Raw genomic sequence first — 19,281 nt, 5'->3', positions numbered from 1 at the left:
TAAGAAGTGACTGCAGCTCTGCCAGTAATTGCTGTTAAAGGGGTACTCCGGTGGAAAACATTTTTTTTTTGTAATCATCTGATGCAAGCCCCTCCCATAGGCTTGCATTGAGGGGGCCGAGTGTGACATCACACGGGGCGGGACCGTGACATCACAATGCTCCGGCCCCGTGATCGCCAGTAATCAGACCCGGAGCGAACACGCTCCGGGGACTGATTGTAACGGGGTGCTGCGTGCAAGATCACAGGGGTCCCCAGCGCGCGGGACCCCGCGATCAGGCATCTTATCCCCTATCCTTTGGATAGGGCATAAGATGTCTTAGCATCGGAGTACACCTTTAATTCAAAGCATGCGGTGCATTATTACAAAGCTATGCTCTACTTTCAATTATTTGGTGAGCTGTGCAGGAGAAATAGACAACCTGACATGCAGACACATTTCATTTCTGCCCCCCACTGCTTTTTTAAGGTTAGAGATGACAGCAGGAGGGAGTTACACACCAGGCTCAGATTGTAAGCAGTGTGGAGAGAAGCCATGAAGTGCAGCTCACACAGGCTGAAAAAAGTGAGGACAGTAGAGACAATGCTATCTGCTGGAGAGAATCATATAGGCTATGTAAAAGTACATGGAGAAAATTTAGCTCATACAGCACACTACAGAGGCGTACAAGGAAAAGTAAGCAACATTTTTTGTTAACATATTTTTATTGGAATTTAACATTAACAACAATCATTGTTCAGGGCATACTCCGACAACTTGGGGAAGACAAGCAGTGTGAGATACAGAACTGGTAGCAAAAGCTATGAAAAGACATACTGGATATAGTGATCAAATAAGAGAGGAACACACATTTATTAAAACAACCCCCCCCCCCCCCCCCCCCCCACACACACACACACACACACACACATGTGCTCATGGTAAGTATCCCTGCTATGAAAGAGCCAAACGATCTTGTCAGATAAACAATGTAATCTTAGTGGCAATGCCAGAACCATGGTGGCATGATATAAGATAAACAAGATAAAATAAAAATAAAAACTGGGGTCTATCCTGAGGTCCCCCCTTTCACTACCACCACCTACTGAGAACTCCCAACTCCTGGCAGCAAGTCAATTTGCAGACGCTCTAAAGACCCTGCATCTTGTTAAGTACCAAAGTTGTGTCTTTAAGTGGGCCCAACACCTTAGCATTTTCCATATCAGTAAGGAAAGCACTCTTAAACGTCTTCCATTTTTAAAAGAAGGTTTTAGAGGATTTCTCCTTTGTCCTAAGCACCTCAGCCTGGTCCTGAAACAAGTACCTGATGAGCAACATTTTTATTGAAGACCATAATTAGTACAAAGCAAAAAAAGGAATGTTTTCTGTAAAGCAATGTAGCGTACCATTAAAAAGTACAATTGGTTCCACATAGGCTGAAATATTGATGAAAAACTAGAATTATGGCTCAAAGAAGGCTAGGAGTAAAGATGAAACATACAGCAGTGAAAATTGGCTGCATCCATACGGCTCTCATACATCTTATGTATTAAGATGTATGAGCGCCAGGGGTCCCGCCGCTGGGGAACCCCGCAATCTGTCATTCCGCACCGACCTTTGTGAGCTCTCTGCAGCGCTGGAGGCTCTGAGTGTGAAGCGTGAAAACCATGGGGCCGGAATATCGTGATGTCAGGACTCCACCCCCATGTGACATCACCCCCCACCCCCCAATGCAAGTCTATGGGAGGGGGTGTGACTAGGGAATAAAAATTGAAATAATATCCAAACCAAAAATATCTAGAAATAGTATCCTTTTTTCACGCAAAATAAGTTGTGTACAATCATCTGAACCAACATAAATAAGTCAATATTGTACCTTATTTTGTACATTTATGAATTATTCATTACTAAACAGTCAACAGTAGGTTCATTTTTATACTATTAGAAAATGATATCACATGACCATGAATAATTTTAGGAATATGGCTGGCCAGATTTTGTACATTAAACTATTAGTGACGGTAAACACATATGGTTTGTGTTGTATTAACCTTGTAGAAGCATTTATATTTTTGACACAATAGATGCACAAGCTCCCTGTGCCCCTGGCCAAACTGATAAAGCTTTTGTGTTTCCTGCATCACTGTGGAAATCTGTAGGTGATCAACAAAACCCCAAAACATCAGTTTGTTTGATTGTAATTGGTTCTAAAGACAATTTTAATTATGTTTAAATATAATGAGTTCTGTAGAAATAGTCCGTACTGGTAGGGTCACATATTGCATATATGCAGGTATTTCTCACTGTGCAAAATCCGATGTGCAGTGGGAAATATGCTGCATAGTCTTCTATGAGCAAATACACAGGGCTTTCCCGCAGCAGCCCTGTGTGCGCAGTAAGGTTTGGAGTCGGGGCCAGTGCACCGACATAATTGTGATGCGCGGGCCTGGCTCCAAACCTCACTGTTCCCACAGGGCTGCAGGGGGAGAGCCCTGTGTGTTTGTTTATAGGAGAATAAACTGCGTATGTTGCACAGCAGGAAATATGCTACGTATACACAATCTGTGACCCTACCCTTAGGGTAAGATTCCACTTGCTTTTTTTCTGCCAGTTTTTGGAAAACTGCCACTGCAGTTTTAAGGGCCAAAGTCAGAAGTGTATCCATAAGGGAAGAGAAGGGTAAGTCCTTCCTTTATATGTCCTATTCCTTTTGAATACATTTCTGGCTTTAGTTTAAAAACTGCAGTGTCAGTTTTCCAAAAACTGCCAGAAAAAAAACCAAGTGGAAACTTAGCCTTAGGGTGTATTTACACATTCAGCATTCTGCCCAAATGTGATGCACAGGATTTAAAGCTGCAAATTTTAAACTAAATGACTGAACACAACATCAAATCTGCAGCTTCAAATCCTGCTTATCAAAAATGCACAGGGAATCTACTTATTTAAATATTTATTAATGAATTCTACTGGCCCATAAGATTAATATTACTGGGGCATTCACACCATGTTTAGCAAATACAGTCATTGGATCCGGCGGGGAAATGTCAAAACCGTCCCCTACCGACCTGGCTCGCATCTCATTTATGTCTTTACCAGTCCTTACATGATTTTAGCAAGGAAAAGTTTGAATAGAAGGGCGATTGATCATGTGCACTCCTGTGCCATTCAAACTGTTTTGTTGTGACTCTTAGAGACTGAATTAGAGACTGATTCAGGGCTGGACTGGGGATAAAAGTAGGCTGTGATCCTCTTCCTGTAAGAAAGCGTGATGCCTGGGCACAGAGTGATGTTGGGCCGAAAGTGTCATCCTGCCGCTTAACTAATCACTGTCTGAGGCGGGGAATCACTTTGGCCAGTGATTGGCTGAGTTGTAGTATGATACTCTGGGCCCTGACACTGACGTCACTACACTTTCTCACAGCCAGAGACCGGAACCGGGGACCGGAAACACAGTGGGAATGCTGGAGGTAAGATTTTTTTTATTTTCATATAAAGTAGAGTGGGCATGCTCCTTTGTGCTCTAAATAGTAGTTAAGTCTCCTCAGTGCCCCATATTAGCTGGCTAGATTCCCTCTCATCACCACCCCCCCCCCCCCCCCCCCCCCCGTATTAGCACAGTAGACTTCTCCACCTGCTTATAGGGGTTGTCCAGGAAGAAACTTTTTTTTTATATATCAACTGGCTCCAGAAAGTTAAACAGATTTGTAAATTACTTCTATTAAAAAATCTTAATCCTTACAGTACTTATGAGCTGCTGAAGTTGACTTGTTCTTTTCTGTCTAAGTGCTCTCTGATGACACCTGTCTTGGCAACTGTCCAGAGTAGAGGCAAATCCCCATAGCAAACCTCTTCTACTCTGTGCAGTTCCCTAGACAAGCAGAGATGTCAGCAAAGTGCACTGTTGCCAGACAGAAAAGAACAACTCAACTTCAGCAGCTGATAATTATTGGAAGGATTAAGATTTTTTAATAGAAGTAGTTTACAAATCTGTTTAACTTTCTGGAGCCAAGTTTTTTTTCCAGGACTACCCCTTTAAATAATTAAGGTCAGTAGATTTCTTCCCCCCTCATATTAGTTTAGTAGGCAGGTTCCCCCCCCCCTTTCCCCCCTCCATATTAGCTAGGTGGATCTCTCCATCCCCCCTTTATATAAGATAGGTAGGTAGGCAGTTCTCCTCTCCATATTAGCTAGGTAGATCTTTCCATCCCACCCTCTTTACATAAGATAGGTAGGTAGGCAGGTGGGTAAGTAGACAAGCTTTCCCTCCCTCCTCCATATTACCTAGGTAGAGCTCTCCCTCCCGCACCATTATATTAGATAGGTAGGTATGTATGCAGGATTTCCCACCTCCGGTAGTTAGGTAGGTAGGAGGCTTAGCCACCTTTCTGTAGGTAGGTAGGAGGCTTCCTTACCCTCCTGTTGGTAGATAGATAGGAGGCCTGGCCACCCCCTCATAGGTAAGTAGGTAGGTAGGAGGCTTTCCCACCAGGTAGGTATTCAGGAATCTTCCCGGGAGGTACTGGTACTTCCTCTGTGCTCTATATAGTAGCTGAGTACCCTCAGTGCATCCATTTTAGCTAGTTAGATCCCCCATATTTGGTAGAAAGGTAGATTTCTTCCCCCTTATATTAGGTAGGTAGGCAGGCTCCATCCCCCATCCATTTTAGCTAGGTAGCTCTCTCCACCCTATATTAGATTATTAGGTTGGTAGGTAGGCAGACTTCTCCTTCCATATTACCTAGGTAGATCTCTCCATACCCCTACTCCCTCTTATATTAGATAAGTGGGTAGGGTCGGTAGGTAGGCAGACTTCCTCCATTCCATATAAACTAGGGATATTTCCTCACTGCTCCCTTAATATTAGTTATTAATATTAGTTAGTTATTGGATAGGTAGGCAGGATTCCCCACTCCCCGGTAGGTTGGAGGCTATTCCACCCCTCCGTAGGTAGGTAGGAGGTTTCCTGTTCCCCCTGTAGGTAGGTTGTAGGCTTCCCCACCCACCACCCCCATGCTCTAGAGACATATGAAAAGTTTTCATCCGCTCATGTAGCTCAGTGGAGATCATCGTACCCGCGTGATCTCAGGGGTACGATAAGCTACAATAGGGTAGAATAGTTCCCTTACCTGCCGCTGAGTGCTGACTGGTGCAGCCTGGCTTAGCTAGGCTATATTAGTGGATTGCCAATCTCAATGTGTAATGTTATGCCATAGGCATACAGTCAAGGCCGGAAATGTTGCCAGCCTGCGGAATCTGTAGGCGCTATATATATAAATAAATAAATAAAATTTTGGCAACCCTGAAATTTGTCTAGAAAGTGAAGTATTTCTCACAGAAAAGGATTGCAGTAACACATGTTTTGCTATACTTTCAAAATTGTGGAAAAATAAGATTGTTTCAAGCATGTGATGCTCCTTTAAATTCACCTGGGGCAAGGTACAGGTGTGGGCAATATAAAAATCACACCTGAAAGCAGATAAAAAGGATAGAAGTTCACTTAGTCTTTGCATTGTGTGTCTGTGTGTGCCACACTAAGCATGGACAACAGAAAGAGGAGAAGAGAGCTGTCTGAGGACTTGAGGACCAAAATTGTGGAAAAATATCAACAATCTGAAGGTTACAAGTCCATCTCCAGAGATCAAGATTTGCCTTTGCCCACAGTGCGCAACATTATCAAGAAGTTTGCCACTCATGGCACTGTAGTTAAGCTCCCTGGGCGGGGACGGAAGAGAAAAATTAAAGGTGTCAACGCAGGATGGTCCAGATGGTGGATAAGCAGCCCCAAACAAGTTCCAAAGATATTCAAGCTGTCCTGCAGATTCAGGGGGCATCAGTGTCAGCGCGAACTATCCGTCGACATTTAAATGAAATGAAACGCTATGGCAGGAGACCCAGGAGGACCCCACTGCTGACACAGAGACATAGAAAAGCAAGACTACATTTTGCCAAAATGAACTTGAGTAAGCCAAAATCCTTCTGGGAAAACCTCTTGTGGACAGATGAGACCAAGATAGAGCTTTTTGGTTAAGCTCATCATTCTGCTGGTTACCGAAAATGGAATGAGGCCTACAAAGAAAAGAACACAGTACCTACAGTGAAATATGGTGGAGGTTCAATGATGTTTTGGGGTTGTTTTGCTGCCTCTGGCACTGGGTGCCTTGAATGTGTGCAAGGCATCATGAAATCTGGGGATTACCAATGGATTTTGGGTCGCACTGTACAGCCCTGTGTCAGAAAGCTGGGTTTCCTTCCAAGATCTTGGGTCTTCCAGCAGGACAATGATACCCAACATATGTCAAAAAGCACCCAGAAATGGATGGCAACAAATCGCTGGAGAGTTCTGAAGTGGCCAGTAATGAGTGCAGATCTAAATCCCATTTAAAAACTTGTGGAGAGATCTTAAAATTGCTGTTGGGAAAGGAAAAGGCTTCCAATAAGGCTTTCCAAAAGGCTTGGGAAAAGGCTTCCAATAAGAGAGACCTGGAGAAGTTTGCAAAGGAAGAGTGGTCCAACATTCCGGCTGAGAGGTGTAAGAAGTTATTGATGGTTATAGGAAGCAACTGATTTCAGTTATTTTTTCCAAAGGGTGTGCAACCAAATATTAAGTTAAGGGTGCCAATAATTTTGCCCAGACCATTTTTGGAGTTTGGTGTGACATTATGTCCAATTTGCTTTTTTTCATCCTTTTTTGGTTTATTTCCAATACACGCAAAGGGAATAAATATGTGTATAGCAAAACATGTGTTACTGCAATCCTTTTCTGCGAGAAATACTTTATTTTCAGAGGTGCCAACATTTACGGCCATGACTGTATTATACAGTGAATGCATGCATATGAAAGTCCCCTGTGAGAACTGTCTCTAAAATTATATATCACCCTGTCCCCTAATAAAAAAAAATGTAATCCCTATATTTTTCCATAAAAAAAAAAAAAATTTGAAAACTATTAACATATTTGCTATTGCCGCATGCGCAGTTGTCCAAAATACTAAAATATAATGTTTATGATCCTACACCAAAAATACAGATTTTTAAGCACATAATATCAGAAACATTTTTGAAAAAGGCTATCAAAAAGTCCCATCAAAACAAAAATAGTGTCGATAAAAAATACAGATCAAGGTGAAAAAAATGAGCCCTCATACATCCCCGTATATAGAAAAATAAAAAAAAGTTATAGGAGTCAGAAAATGATAATTTTATGCATACCAATTTAGTTTAAAAAAAAAGCTGGCACTTTTTTAAAGTAGTATAATAATAGAAAAACGATATACATTGGATATCATTCTAATCACATTGACCTACAGAATAAAGATAATATTTCATTGTTACCCTAAAGTGAAAACAGCAAACCCTTCAAAAGTTGCAAAATTGCAATTTTGTTATCAATTTCTGTCCACTAATGTAGATTTTTGGTTTTGGTAAATTTTATTGTAATTTAAAAAATGTATCATTACAAAGTATATTTGGTCACGTTAAAAAACAAGCCCTCATATGGGTCTCTGGGTGGAAAAATAAAAGAGTGATGCCTCTTAAAAGAAGGGAAAAGCAAAGAGAAGGAAAAGGAGGAGGAGGGAAAAACAAAAACGCAAAAATGAAAACCGGCCAGGTCCTTAAGATCAAAATGGGCTGTGTCCTTAAGGGGTAAAAGTTACAGTGCCTTTTTAAGATAAAATTATCCATACAAGAAAAGCTGAGCAATGAAAATACAGGTAACATATAGTAAAAGTATCAAAGTAGTAAACCATAAACACTGATATAAATAGTATTGTTAAAGAGAGATGCTTATACATTACAACAGTAGTTACTTCAATCACATGAATTAAAGCACAAATAGTTAGTAATAATAGTAGTAATCGTAATAATAATTTGTTTTATAGAACACATACAAGATTAATGAAACTGTCTGAAAGTAAAACGGAATAAAGTGTTTCTAGAAAGACATATTCTTATACAGTGGGTAAAAGTATAATGTGGCCAGATGCCACATCATAGTAAACATCCTCTACACATGGACAACAATCAAGGTATTTCCCATAATATGTACCTATAGTGCTAATAGACAGTGACACCTACTGGTTGTTTCGTACATAACCATGCTCAATAATGGCTTATCATTATGTTGTATAACTGCAATGAGGTTCTATACTTCTAGCTGCATTACATACTTGTAAAATAGTTATTTTTGCTTTTTTTCTTACACCCTGCCCAGCAGTACAATAGATCTTGCAGATAAAAAAGCTACTTATTGAATTGAGTCTGTATTTACATTGACATTTAGTGTGTGACATGATTTCTGTTACACTGCAGTAAGAACTATCCCTGGTATTTCTGAGTTTATAAAAGCTGTCAGAAAGACAAAAAAAAAATAATAAATAGTACATCAATAAATAAAACAAATTATGTAACCTCTACAATTCCAGCCAAAAGAACCTATTTCTGGTCTTGAAACTCAAGACAGACAAAACTTATAGTGTTATTGCCTGTAAAGAGTCTACATGGTGAGGTATAATACAGGATTCTCCCTTGAAGAACTCCATTCTGTGAACAGAAGATTTGCAGAAAGAAAAAGGCTACTGCGGTGGCGCTGCCCAGGTAGATACAAGAAGATCGGGTTTGGATGATGTGGTGATACATGTATTTTATTCATACATGAATCGGTCGTGCAAGACGCGTTTCGAGGGTAAAGCTTCCCTCTTTATAAATTGCAATTGATAAAGAGGGAAGCTTTACCCTCGAAACGCGTCTTGCACGACCGATTCATGTATGAATAAAATACATGTATCACCACATCATCCGAGTCCGATCTTCTTGTATCCACCTGGGCAGCGCCACCGCAGTAGCCTTTTTCTTTCTGCAAATCTTCTGGATCTCCACCGACTCCCGATAAGAGCCCGGTTTTCTCTGCAGGCTGCAGCCGAGGATTTCTCCAACCACCCCGCTACTCAGGGGTTCAATGCACAAAACCAAGTGTCATTTAAGGTAAGCAATATTTCAGGGCAATCGGGACATTTAGCCCACGGAATTACACAAGGCGCCGTCCTCTACTTTTTGTTCCCACTATCTCATTCTCTGAGCAACACACGGGCAAACAGCTATAGGGAGTAGAAGCGCCCCCATATGACCCCCCTCATAAATCCTGGTCATCCATTCATAATGTAAGCTGCAGAACTTTCACACTCTCTGCCTCACAAAATGTATAAGTTCATTATCTTGCAGAGTACTTTCATTTTATTTGGAACCTTCCTAGAAGAATAGAAAAATATATAACATTGGTTTTCTAGAGGGAATACACTGACCCAGATTTATCAAACTGTGTGAGAGAAAAAGTGGAGAGATTTTCCCACAGCAACCAATCACAGCTCAGCTTTCACTTTACCTCAGCTCGTTAGCCGAGCTGTGATTGGTTGCTGTGGGAAAATCTGTCAACTTTTTATCTCTTGCAGTTTGATAAATCTGGGCAACTGTACGGCATACACAACAAGCATGGGGGAGAACTTGTTTCATTGTTATAGATAGGTATTGGGACCATAGGAACAGGGCATGGACACAGGTAAATGGATATAAATGTCTTACTATGGACTGCTGAGATGACAACATAGGTGATTTATGTAAGCACACGATCCCTTACTTGGACATTATCTCTGTAGTGGGTCCCTAAGACTGCTAAAAATCACCTGTATTACAATTTCATTATTTCATACTAGTTATCCTGTGTGACGCTGTTATTTTAATATTGGAGTATCAACTGGTGCCAGAAAGTTGAACAGATTTGTAAATTACTTCTATTAAAAATTCTTAATCCTTCCAGTACTTATCAGCTGCTGTATACTACAGAGGAAGTTCTTTTCCTTTTTAATTTCTTTTCTTGACTGAACACAGTGCTCTCTGCTGACACCTCTGTCCATGTCAGGAACTGTCCAGAGTAAGAGAGGTTTGCTATGGGGTTTGCTAATATTGGAGTAAGTGTCTGTTATACCTCGTTAATAGATTTTATTATTATATTATTTTTTATTATGAATTGGAGTTTGTAAGTTTCCACAATGAAGGAGGTATTGTTTGGCTTTTGGACCTGTTATGGTGAAATTATTTCAAGGGGTACTCCGGTGGAAAACAATTTTTTAAAATCAACTGGTTCCAGAAAGTTGAACAGATTTGTAAATTCTTAATCCTTCCAGTACTTATCAGCTGCTGTATACTACAGAGGAAGTTCTTTTCCTTTTGAATTTCTTTTCTTGTCTGAACACAGTTCTCTCTGTTGACACCTCTGTCCATGTCAGGAACTGTCCAGAGTAAGAGAGGTTTACTATGGGGATTTGCTCCTGCTCTGGATAGTTCTTGACATGGACAGAGGTGTCAGCAGAGAACACTGTGGTGAGAGAGAAAAGAAATTCAAAAAGAAAAGAACTTCCCCTGGAACATACAACAGCTGATAAGTACTATACCACTGCAGTGTTCCTTTAATAATGTTACTATCAGAGAGGGTCCTAGCAGTTATGATAGTCCGTCAGGCCTGACACCAGTCCCATGGTTTCTCATCATTACTTTCTGATGCCTTGCCTTCTCCTGCGTATTGAATAATTCTGTTGTAATGACATTCAGTTTCTGAATTATACAGTACCCCCTGTATCTACAAATTATTCCACTGATTACTAAATGACAACAACAAGCATATTTTATCTAACCCTCCGTCTCCCAAGAGTGCGAAAAAATAAAAGAAAGTGGATATTACAAAAGCTATGACAAAGTGTAGCCCACTCAGGGAAGAAATGTTCCCAGCATAATTAGATAAATAACAGGCCCGGCATCTATTTTTGCCTTCTCTTGATGAAGGGGCTTTTCAGGAGAGGTTGCTGATAGTTAATTCTCCCTAACAACAATCCGTGTAATCACAAATCCCAATTAGCCGAGCCTGCTCCGTGCTATACAAACTATTTCCTTAACGTCTCACATCACTACGTCGTAATTAGCTTTCATCTGCACCAGGCTTGACTAAAAGTATAAAAAAAAGAGTGTAAGTGATTGTACCGGCACTCAGTATTCTGCCGAATAATCGCGGGCGATTTCAATCAGATTAATTTTATCACCTATATTAAGCAAAATTACCTTCCTCTTCAATCCGTGCAGGTGAGGGCTATTTCATGTCTTGATCTGTTCATAAAAGCATAATATAATGCAATCTGTAAATGTAAATACCCTTCTCTAATAACTCAGAGATATCTCCTTAATATAGCTTTACATTTAGGAGTTTCTGTTCCATAAAATATACTAACAAGCACTTTATGATACTTTAAGTGTGAGTTGTTAAACGGGACAACTCAGTGCTGTCCTTCCTGTTGTTACATAGGGTTATATTTAACTTGCACATAATTGGAGTAACATTTAAACGTGATGGAGTGGAATAATGGTGTTATAGCATCGATATATCTTAGCACCGAAAAGTACTTTATGGCACTATTTTAGGAAGGCCATTATGAAATTCATTTTTCACACTTGGGCAACTTTCACCTTCCCCTATAGTAAAAAATTGTTATAAAATCAAATGAGACTCGTTCTGTTCATGAGCATTAGGAAATTCACATAAGTTCATGAAGCTATCTACTATCTATACGCAATAGATGATGGATACATGATAGATAGATAAATAGATAGATAGATAAATAGATATGAGATAGATAGATAATCGATGGATAGATAGATATGAGATAGATAACAGATAAATAGATATGAGATAGATAATAGATAAATAGATAGGAAATAGATAGATAGATATGAAATAGACGGATAATAGATAGATAGATATGAGATAGATAGATAAATGAATAGAAAGATAGATAGATAGAAAGATATGATATAGACCGATACATATGAGATAGATAGATAGATAGATAGATATGAGATAGATAGATAGATAGATATGAGATAGATAGATAGATAGGTAGATAGGAGATAGATATGAGATAGATATGAGATAGATAGATAGATGAATAGATAGATAGGAGATAGATAGATAAATAGATAGATAGATATGAGATAGATAGATAGACAGATAAATAGAAGAAAGCAGATGGAGCAGCACTCAAACAGGTAGTCGTGAAGAGGGTGCAAGCTGTGGTTGGGCTCTGGTCCTCAAGCCCCAATTCAATACAGCAAACAGGTAAACGCAGCAGCACTCCAGCGTAGTGAAAATAGTGACTTTATTGATCACCAAAATGACAGCGATGTTTCAATCACCTCATGTGGCCATCCTCAAGCCATAGATAGATAGATAGATAGACAGCTAAATAGATAGATAGACAGATAAATAGATAGATATATAGAAAGATATGAGATAAATAGATGAATAGATTGATTGATTGATTGATAGATAGATAAATAGATATGAGATAGATAGATGATAGATAGATAGATAGATTGATAAATATATAGATATGAGATAGATAGATAGATAAATCGATAGATAGATGATAGATAGATAAATAGATGCAACATTCTGCAATCCAGTAAAAAAAAAGGGTACTTTATTCCATCATGTCTCAGTAAGCAGGTGTGACACAATGGAATAAAATACACTTTCTTTTTACTGGATTATAGAGAGCCGCATACATTTTTTGGCTATTACTTTGTGGATTTTGAACAAGTCTGGGGCCGCAGGCACCCCCTCTCTCTTTCTCCAGTTTTGGTACATTACTTTTTTCCTGAGTTTTTCTAGATAGACGGATAAATAGACAGATAGATGTACTGCGACAAGCCATTAAAGGGGTTATCAAGCAAACAAATGAGAGCACTGGAGATACCTGAGTGCTGTACATCTCTGGTGCTCCCAAAGACAATACGAGTGGCAGACAGCAAGTGACAACTATAGCTCCATGCAGCTGGAAGAACTGGGGCCCAATTGTGGAGACCCCATGTGATCAGACACTTATCTCTGGATTTATTAACCCTTTAATTACTTTAAGTTGTAAATCCATGCCTGACCACTTGGTTTGCTGTTTAGTTAAATCCATGTCTTCATCTACTTACATTAATCTTTGTTTTATAGACTAAGATATACAGTAAGTTCCTATAAAAATCTGGTGGTTAAGGAGTACCTGTCACAACCATCCAGCGGCAGGATCTGTGTACACTGGCCGGGCATTCTTGTAAAACATCAGACCTGGGAGGTCCCTGTATTTATAGAATAAAACTTCAACATAAAACAGTTATAATAAACAATTACAGTATAAGACAATGGCTTATAAGTGTTAATAAGTGACAATTAACCCTTGTAAGAGTGGTTGCTACTAATGAAAACAAAAGCATATTAATTGAAAGATCTTTCAATGACTGAAGAATTTTGGGTAGGAAAATTCTGAAGTACTCTCTCTACAGTACGCTGCCTTCCCACCACGATTTGACCTTCCGATGCACAGATACAATTTCAGAAGCTCAAATCGCCTGAAATCGTATCTGTGCACAGACAGGTACTGACAGATACGGAGCCATTAACTGGCAGACCACGATTTTCAGTCCGTGTCAAAAATCTGACATGCTGAGAAAATGGCCAGATCGTAGTCTCATTCAGACGACGATCAGGTCCGCAGCACCATAATAGTTAATGGGCTCGTACATTTCCATGCACAGATAGGATCCATGCACAGATCGTATCTGTGCAGTGGACACTCAAATCGTGGTGTGAAGCCAGCCTTAAAATAAATGCAAATTTCAGAGATGATAGAGAATATAGTGACCAATTCAGGATAGACATGGTGGTCCCTCCTGCATCTTTTTGGGCATAGCAGTTTGATGGTAAGAAGGAATGTAAATGCGCAGCGCACACTGGGTAATTGGAATGGTGCATATATCGACACAAAGCGCAATGGGCTTTAACTGCACATATACTGTATACTGTTTAAAAATGTGCCCGATAAAAAAATAAAGTCTCATTGTAAAAGGAGAGCTCCAGCCAAAACTAACTTATTCCCTACCCACATGATAAGTAGAGATGTTGCGAATTGTTCGCCGGTGAACGGTCCCCTGCGAACATAGCTTGTTCACGTTCGTGCGAACATATGCGATGTTCGATCCGCCCCCTATTCGTCATCATTGCAAGAAACTTTGACCCTGTGTGTCACAGTCAGTAGACATATTACAGCCAATCAGCAGCAGACCCTCCCTTCCAGACCCTCCCACCTCTCTCACGGACTCCATTTTAGCTTCATTCTGAAGCTGCATGGTTAGAGAGAGGAGGGATAGTGAACCTGCTCCTGATTTAATAGGGAAAGCGATAGCTAGGTGATTTATTCAGGGTCCACTACACTCCTGAAGCACTAATCTGATCTCTGCTGTAAGGACAGCACCCAAAGAAGCCCTTTTTAGGGCTCAAACATCAGTCTGCATTTTTTCCCCCCTGTGTACTCTAATAGCATTTGCCTGCCTGGCAGCGTGTGTGTGGAAGGCTCTCTGTGTATATTGTGCCCACTTGCCCAGTGGCACCACTCATATCTGCTGTTACAATAGCTTGCAATATAGCAGTAATATAGCAGCCAGTTTCTTTCACCCGTGTGTTTTGCAACAGCTGGAGGCACCCTGGTTGGGAACCACTGGTTAAAAGGGGTACTCCGGTGGAAAACTTTTTTTCTTTCAAGCAACTACAGTATTCAGTGTCCACAAAAGTCCTGAAGGACTCATCTGATCTCTGCTGTAAGGACAGCACCCAAAAAAGCCCTTTTTAGGGCTCAAACATCAATCTGCATTTTTTCCCTCCAAAAAAACACTTTTTTGACTGTGAAATAATAACAGTCAGTTTCCATCACACAAGTGCGTTTCAGGGCCTGCAAGGGCACAGTGTTACACCAGTGCTACTCATATATGGTGTAACAGTAATGTACATTAAAAAAAAAAAAAAATTTTTTGACTGTGAAATAATATCAGACACTTTCCATCACACAAGTGCATTTCAGGGCCTACAAGGGCACAGTGTTACACCAGTGCTACTCAAATATGGTGTAACAGTAATGTACATTTTAAACAAAATCACTTTTTTGACTGTGAAATAATAACAGTCAGTTTCCATCACACAAGTGTGTTTCAGGGCCTACAAGGGCACAGTGTTACACCAGTGCAACTCATATATGGTGTAACAGTAGTGTACATTTAACCCCTTAAGGACCGGAGGTTTTTCCGTTTTTGCATTTTCGTTTTTTGCTCCTTGCCTTTAAAAAATCATCTCTTTCAAATTTACACCTAAAAATCCATATGATGGCTTATTTTTTGCGCCACCAATTCTACTTTGTAATGACGTCAGTCATTTTGCCCAAAAATCTATGGTGAAGCGGGAAAAAAAATCATTGTGCGACAAAATTTAAAAAAAACCGCTGTTTTGTAACTTTTGGGGGCTTCCGTTTCTACGTAGTACATTTTTCGGTAAAAATGACACCTGATATGTATTCTGTAGGTCCATACGATTAAAATGATACCCTACTTATATAGGTTTGATTTTGTCGGACTTCTGGAAAAAATCATAACTACATGCAGGAAAATTAATACGTTTAAAATTGTCATCTTCTGACCCCTATAACTTTTTTATTTTTCCGTGTATGGGGCGGTATGAGGGCTCATTTTTTGCGCCGTGATCTGAAGTTTTTAACGGTACCATTTTTGCATTGATAGGACTTATTGATCGCTTTTTATTCATTTTTTCATGATATAAAAAGTGACCAAAAATGCACTATTTTGGACTTTGGAATTTTTTTGCGCGCACGCCATTGACCGTGCGGTTTAATTAACGATATATTTTTATAATTCGGACATTTCCGCACGCGGCGATACCATTTATGTTTATTTTTATTTTTATTTACACTGTGTTTTTTCTTTTATGGGAAAAGGGGGGTGATTCAAACTTTTAATAGGGAAGGGGTTAAATGATGTTTATTCACTTTTTTTTTGCACTTTTTTTTTGCAGTGTTATAGGTCCCATAGGGACCTATAACACTGCACACACTGATCTTTTACATTGATCACTGGTTTCTCATAAGAAACCAGTGATCGATGATTCTGCCGCATGACTGCTCATGCCTGGATCTCAGGCACTGAGCTGTCATTCGGCGATCGGACAGCGAGGAGGCAGGTAGGGGCCCTCCCGCTGTCCTGTCAGCTGTTCGGGATGCCGCGATTTCACCGCGGCTATCCCGAACAGCCCACTGAGCTAGCCGGCATGCTTTCGGTTTCACTTTAGACGCGGCGTTCAACTTTGAACGCCGCGTCTAAAGGGTTAATAGCGCGCGGCACAGCGATCAATGCCGCGCGCTATTAGCCACGGGTCCCGGCCGTTGTTAGAGGCCGGGCCCGAACCGCTATGACGCGGGGCCACGCCGTGGCCCCGCGTTATAGATCGGGAGTGGACACATGACGTTCCAGTACGTCATGTGTCCTTAAGGGGTTAAAAAAAAAAAAAAAAACTTTTTGGACTGTGAAATAATATCAGTCACTTTCCATCACACAAGTGCATTTCAGGGCCTGCAAGGGCACAGTGTTACACCAGTGCTACTCAATATATGGTGTAACAGTAGTGTAAATTTGAAAAAACTTTGTGTAAATTTGAAAAAACCAATAAGAATAGAACTACTTAACACACCACTCCTATGTGGTGGCACATTAGATTGCACGCACAGTGCCCCAAATTTGATGTAGGAGGACGGACCAAGCATCTTTTTCCATATCCCGGTTCCTAACATCAATACCATATACACGTCCCAAGGATTAAACTGATAGGAATAGTACTACTTAACACACCTTAAGCATGTTATTCCAAACAATTTAGGAATGTTAGGTGATTTATGCCCTTTATGGATTAAAACTATTATCAACTATGTCATTTTCCATGGGAGTTTTGCCATGGATCCCCCTCCATGCCACAGTACAGGTGTTAGTCCCCTTGAATCAACTTTTCCATCACTATTGTGGCCAGAAAGAGTCCCTGAGGGTTTTAAAATTTGCCTGCCTATTGAAGCCTATGGCGGTTCGCATGTTCGCGAACATTTGCGGAAATTCGCGTTCGTCGTTCGCGAACGGAAAATTTTATGTTCGTGACATCACTAATGATAAGTAGCTGGTTGCTGGGGGGGCCGACAGCTGGGATCCCCTGTGATCTCTGGAATGGAATCGGCTCTTAGTAAGGGGGCTTATGCCCCAAACGACATGTGCTGCATTAATTTATATGGGAGCGCTGAAGAGACAAAGTACAGTCCTCGGGCATCATCGCCGCTCCCATAGAAATGAATGGCGCTCGTACACACGCTCCTTCACTGACAGCCAGGGTCTCACTCTAGAGATTGCCTCGAAATAAGCTACTTATCCATAACCCTGTGGATAGAAGATAAGTTCATATTTGCTGGAGTTCTCCTTTAAGTTGACATGTTAAAATCTGTATCTTCTTGTATTGAGTCAGAGTCAGTCATCCTCTTCTTCATGAAGGCTCGACAGGTATGTACTAAGTGGCCTTGAGTGGTGGCCTTGCAGTTAATCCCTCTAAGTATACAATAATGACTTTTATGGGCTTATGGTATTATTGCAAGTGGCCTGATGGTAACCACCCATTTTGTTTTTGCGCAGTTGTAAAGATGCCCTTAAAAGTCCATGCAACAACTGAATAAATAAGGAGCACATTCAAAAACTAAATCAGGGGACTTCTACAGATAGACCAGACTTTAAAGATACCACAAAAGATGTTTGGTTTTCATTGTCTTTGTTTCTCCAGCAGGCTTCTCTTTTACATTACTACAACAATAGTGGCTCATCACACACAGGCCAGGAATGCACAACATATCACAGGTTACATTCTCTGTTTGGCATAGATAATTCTCCTATACTATCACTATGGGAAAAAACCCCTATAACATGGCTCTTATTAGAGGGGTATTTTGTTATCACAAAATTGTATTTAAATAAAACGATATCCTCAAATATATAACTGGCTTGCACTGTCTTTAGCATGTATTTGCTTGAAATACCCATGACAGGAAGTCAGGAAGTTGTGTAATCCTTTCATTTTCATTGTTGTGTTGTCCCATAAGCTCCCCAGCTCCTCACTCTCTGCAGAGACTTATCTTCTGCTATCTCAGGAGGCTTGGCTCGATGCTGCTCTAAACTCAAGCCCCGTCCTCTGAGTGATGTTACCACCTCTGACCAGCCCCTACAGCCTACATCACCCTGTCATACTATATATATATATATATATATATATATATATAGACATTAATGAAAGAATTAGGTGTGTTTATACCATGCTACCATATGATGAACAAGGCTGTAGGCAAAGGAGCAGACAGGGAATCAATACAGCAGATGCTGCAGATTTACTGGCTGCAGAGCAACAGTCTGTTGGGTACGCAAATGTTCTACAGCAATTTTGGGCAGGGAACTGGCAAAATGCTGTGGAAGGGGAGTTCCCAAGGTTGGAGGGCTTTGATGAAGAGCTGAGGGAAAGCAATACATTCTGGGAATTGTAATATTGATCAACGGCTCAACCAGGAAGTAATGCGAGGACATGTCCACAAAGCAAACAGATCTTTTTGAGATTTAAGAATTGCAGCAGAAAGGTAAACAATACTTTATGCTTCTGCAGCATTTGTAATATTTACTGATGACGAAGTACCCCTTTAAACTCAATGGCCCATCTCTATTACACAGAGATTCTGGCTCCTAAAAACAGATATTTGCTCTTTCTAGCTATTCTCTCTTAACCTCCTATTAAGTCAGACTGCCCTAAAAGGATATTTCTTAAAATGAGTTCTCTAAACCAGACAACCCCACCTATAATATCTTTCAGATGTTCATCAATAAAAGTTTTTGGCCAACAGTACACAATATCTGAAACTGCACATAGTTATCCCCTCACCAACTTCCTTATTTAGCACATGCATAGGTTGAAAATCTGAAAAATGTTAAGACCCTTGAGTCATGCAGCATTATCACTTCTGTAAAGTAACAGAGTCGTTCTAGAAATCTGGAAATGACTCAAGAACCCGCCAGGTGAAAGCCATCTTTCACATTTCCTGACAAAATAATAATTGATTTACTGTAAGAATAGAACATGGAGACAGCCTAGGATACACAAAAGGCAATATGAGCAACACTGGTTTAGTAGATTAAATATTTCAATCAAGTGTTATACAAGCGGATTACATATAAATAAAATGATACAGTGACAGACATCATCTCAGGAGAGATTTACGATGACAGGAGATTCCAAAAGATATAGAATAATCTCCCGATAAATAGTTGAACCAATAGTAGATGAAGTATAAAAATAGGAGGCACTCA

The 19,281-nt window shown here is 40.2% G+C and overlaps 1 long non-coding RNA gene across 1 annotated transcript in view; it reads right to left on the bottom strand.

Moving 5' to 3' along the window:
• Positions 1-13,149, bottom strand: part of LOC130357780 (uncharacterized) — a 32,033-nt gene extending 18,884 nt beyond the window's left edge. The window contains exons 1-2 of the long non-coding RNA XR_008889259.1: positions 13,071-13,149; positions 11,086-11,130 (exon numbers count right to left, since the gene is read on the bottom strand). This is a non-coding gene — a long non-coding RNA (uncharacterized LOC130357780). The remainder of the gene's footprint in view (positions 1-11,085; positions 11,131-13,070) is intronic.
• Positions 13,150-19,281: the final 6,132 nt, after the last annotated feature.

The sequence above is a fragment of the Hyla sarda genome, chromosome 2 (genome assembly GCF_029499605.1).
Source record: "Hyla sarda isolate aHylSar1 chromosome 2, aHylSar1.hap1, whole genome shotgun sequence".
NCBI classification, from domain to species: Eukaryota; Metazoa; Chordata; class Amphibia; order Anura; family Hylidae; genus Hyla; species Hyla sarda.
The sequence above is the reverse complement of the archived record's forward strand: the minus strand, read 5'-3'. Positions and strand labels throughout refer to the sequence as shown.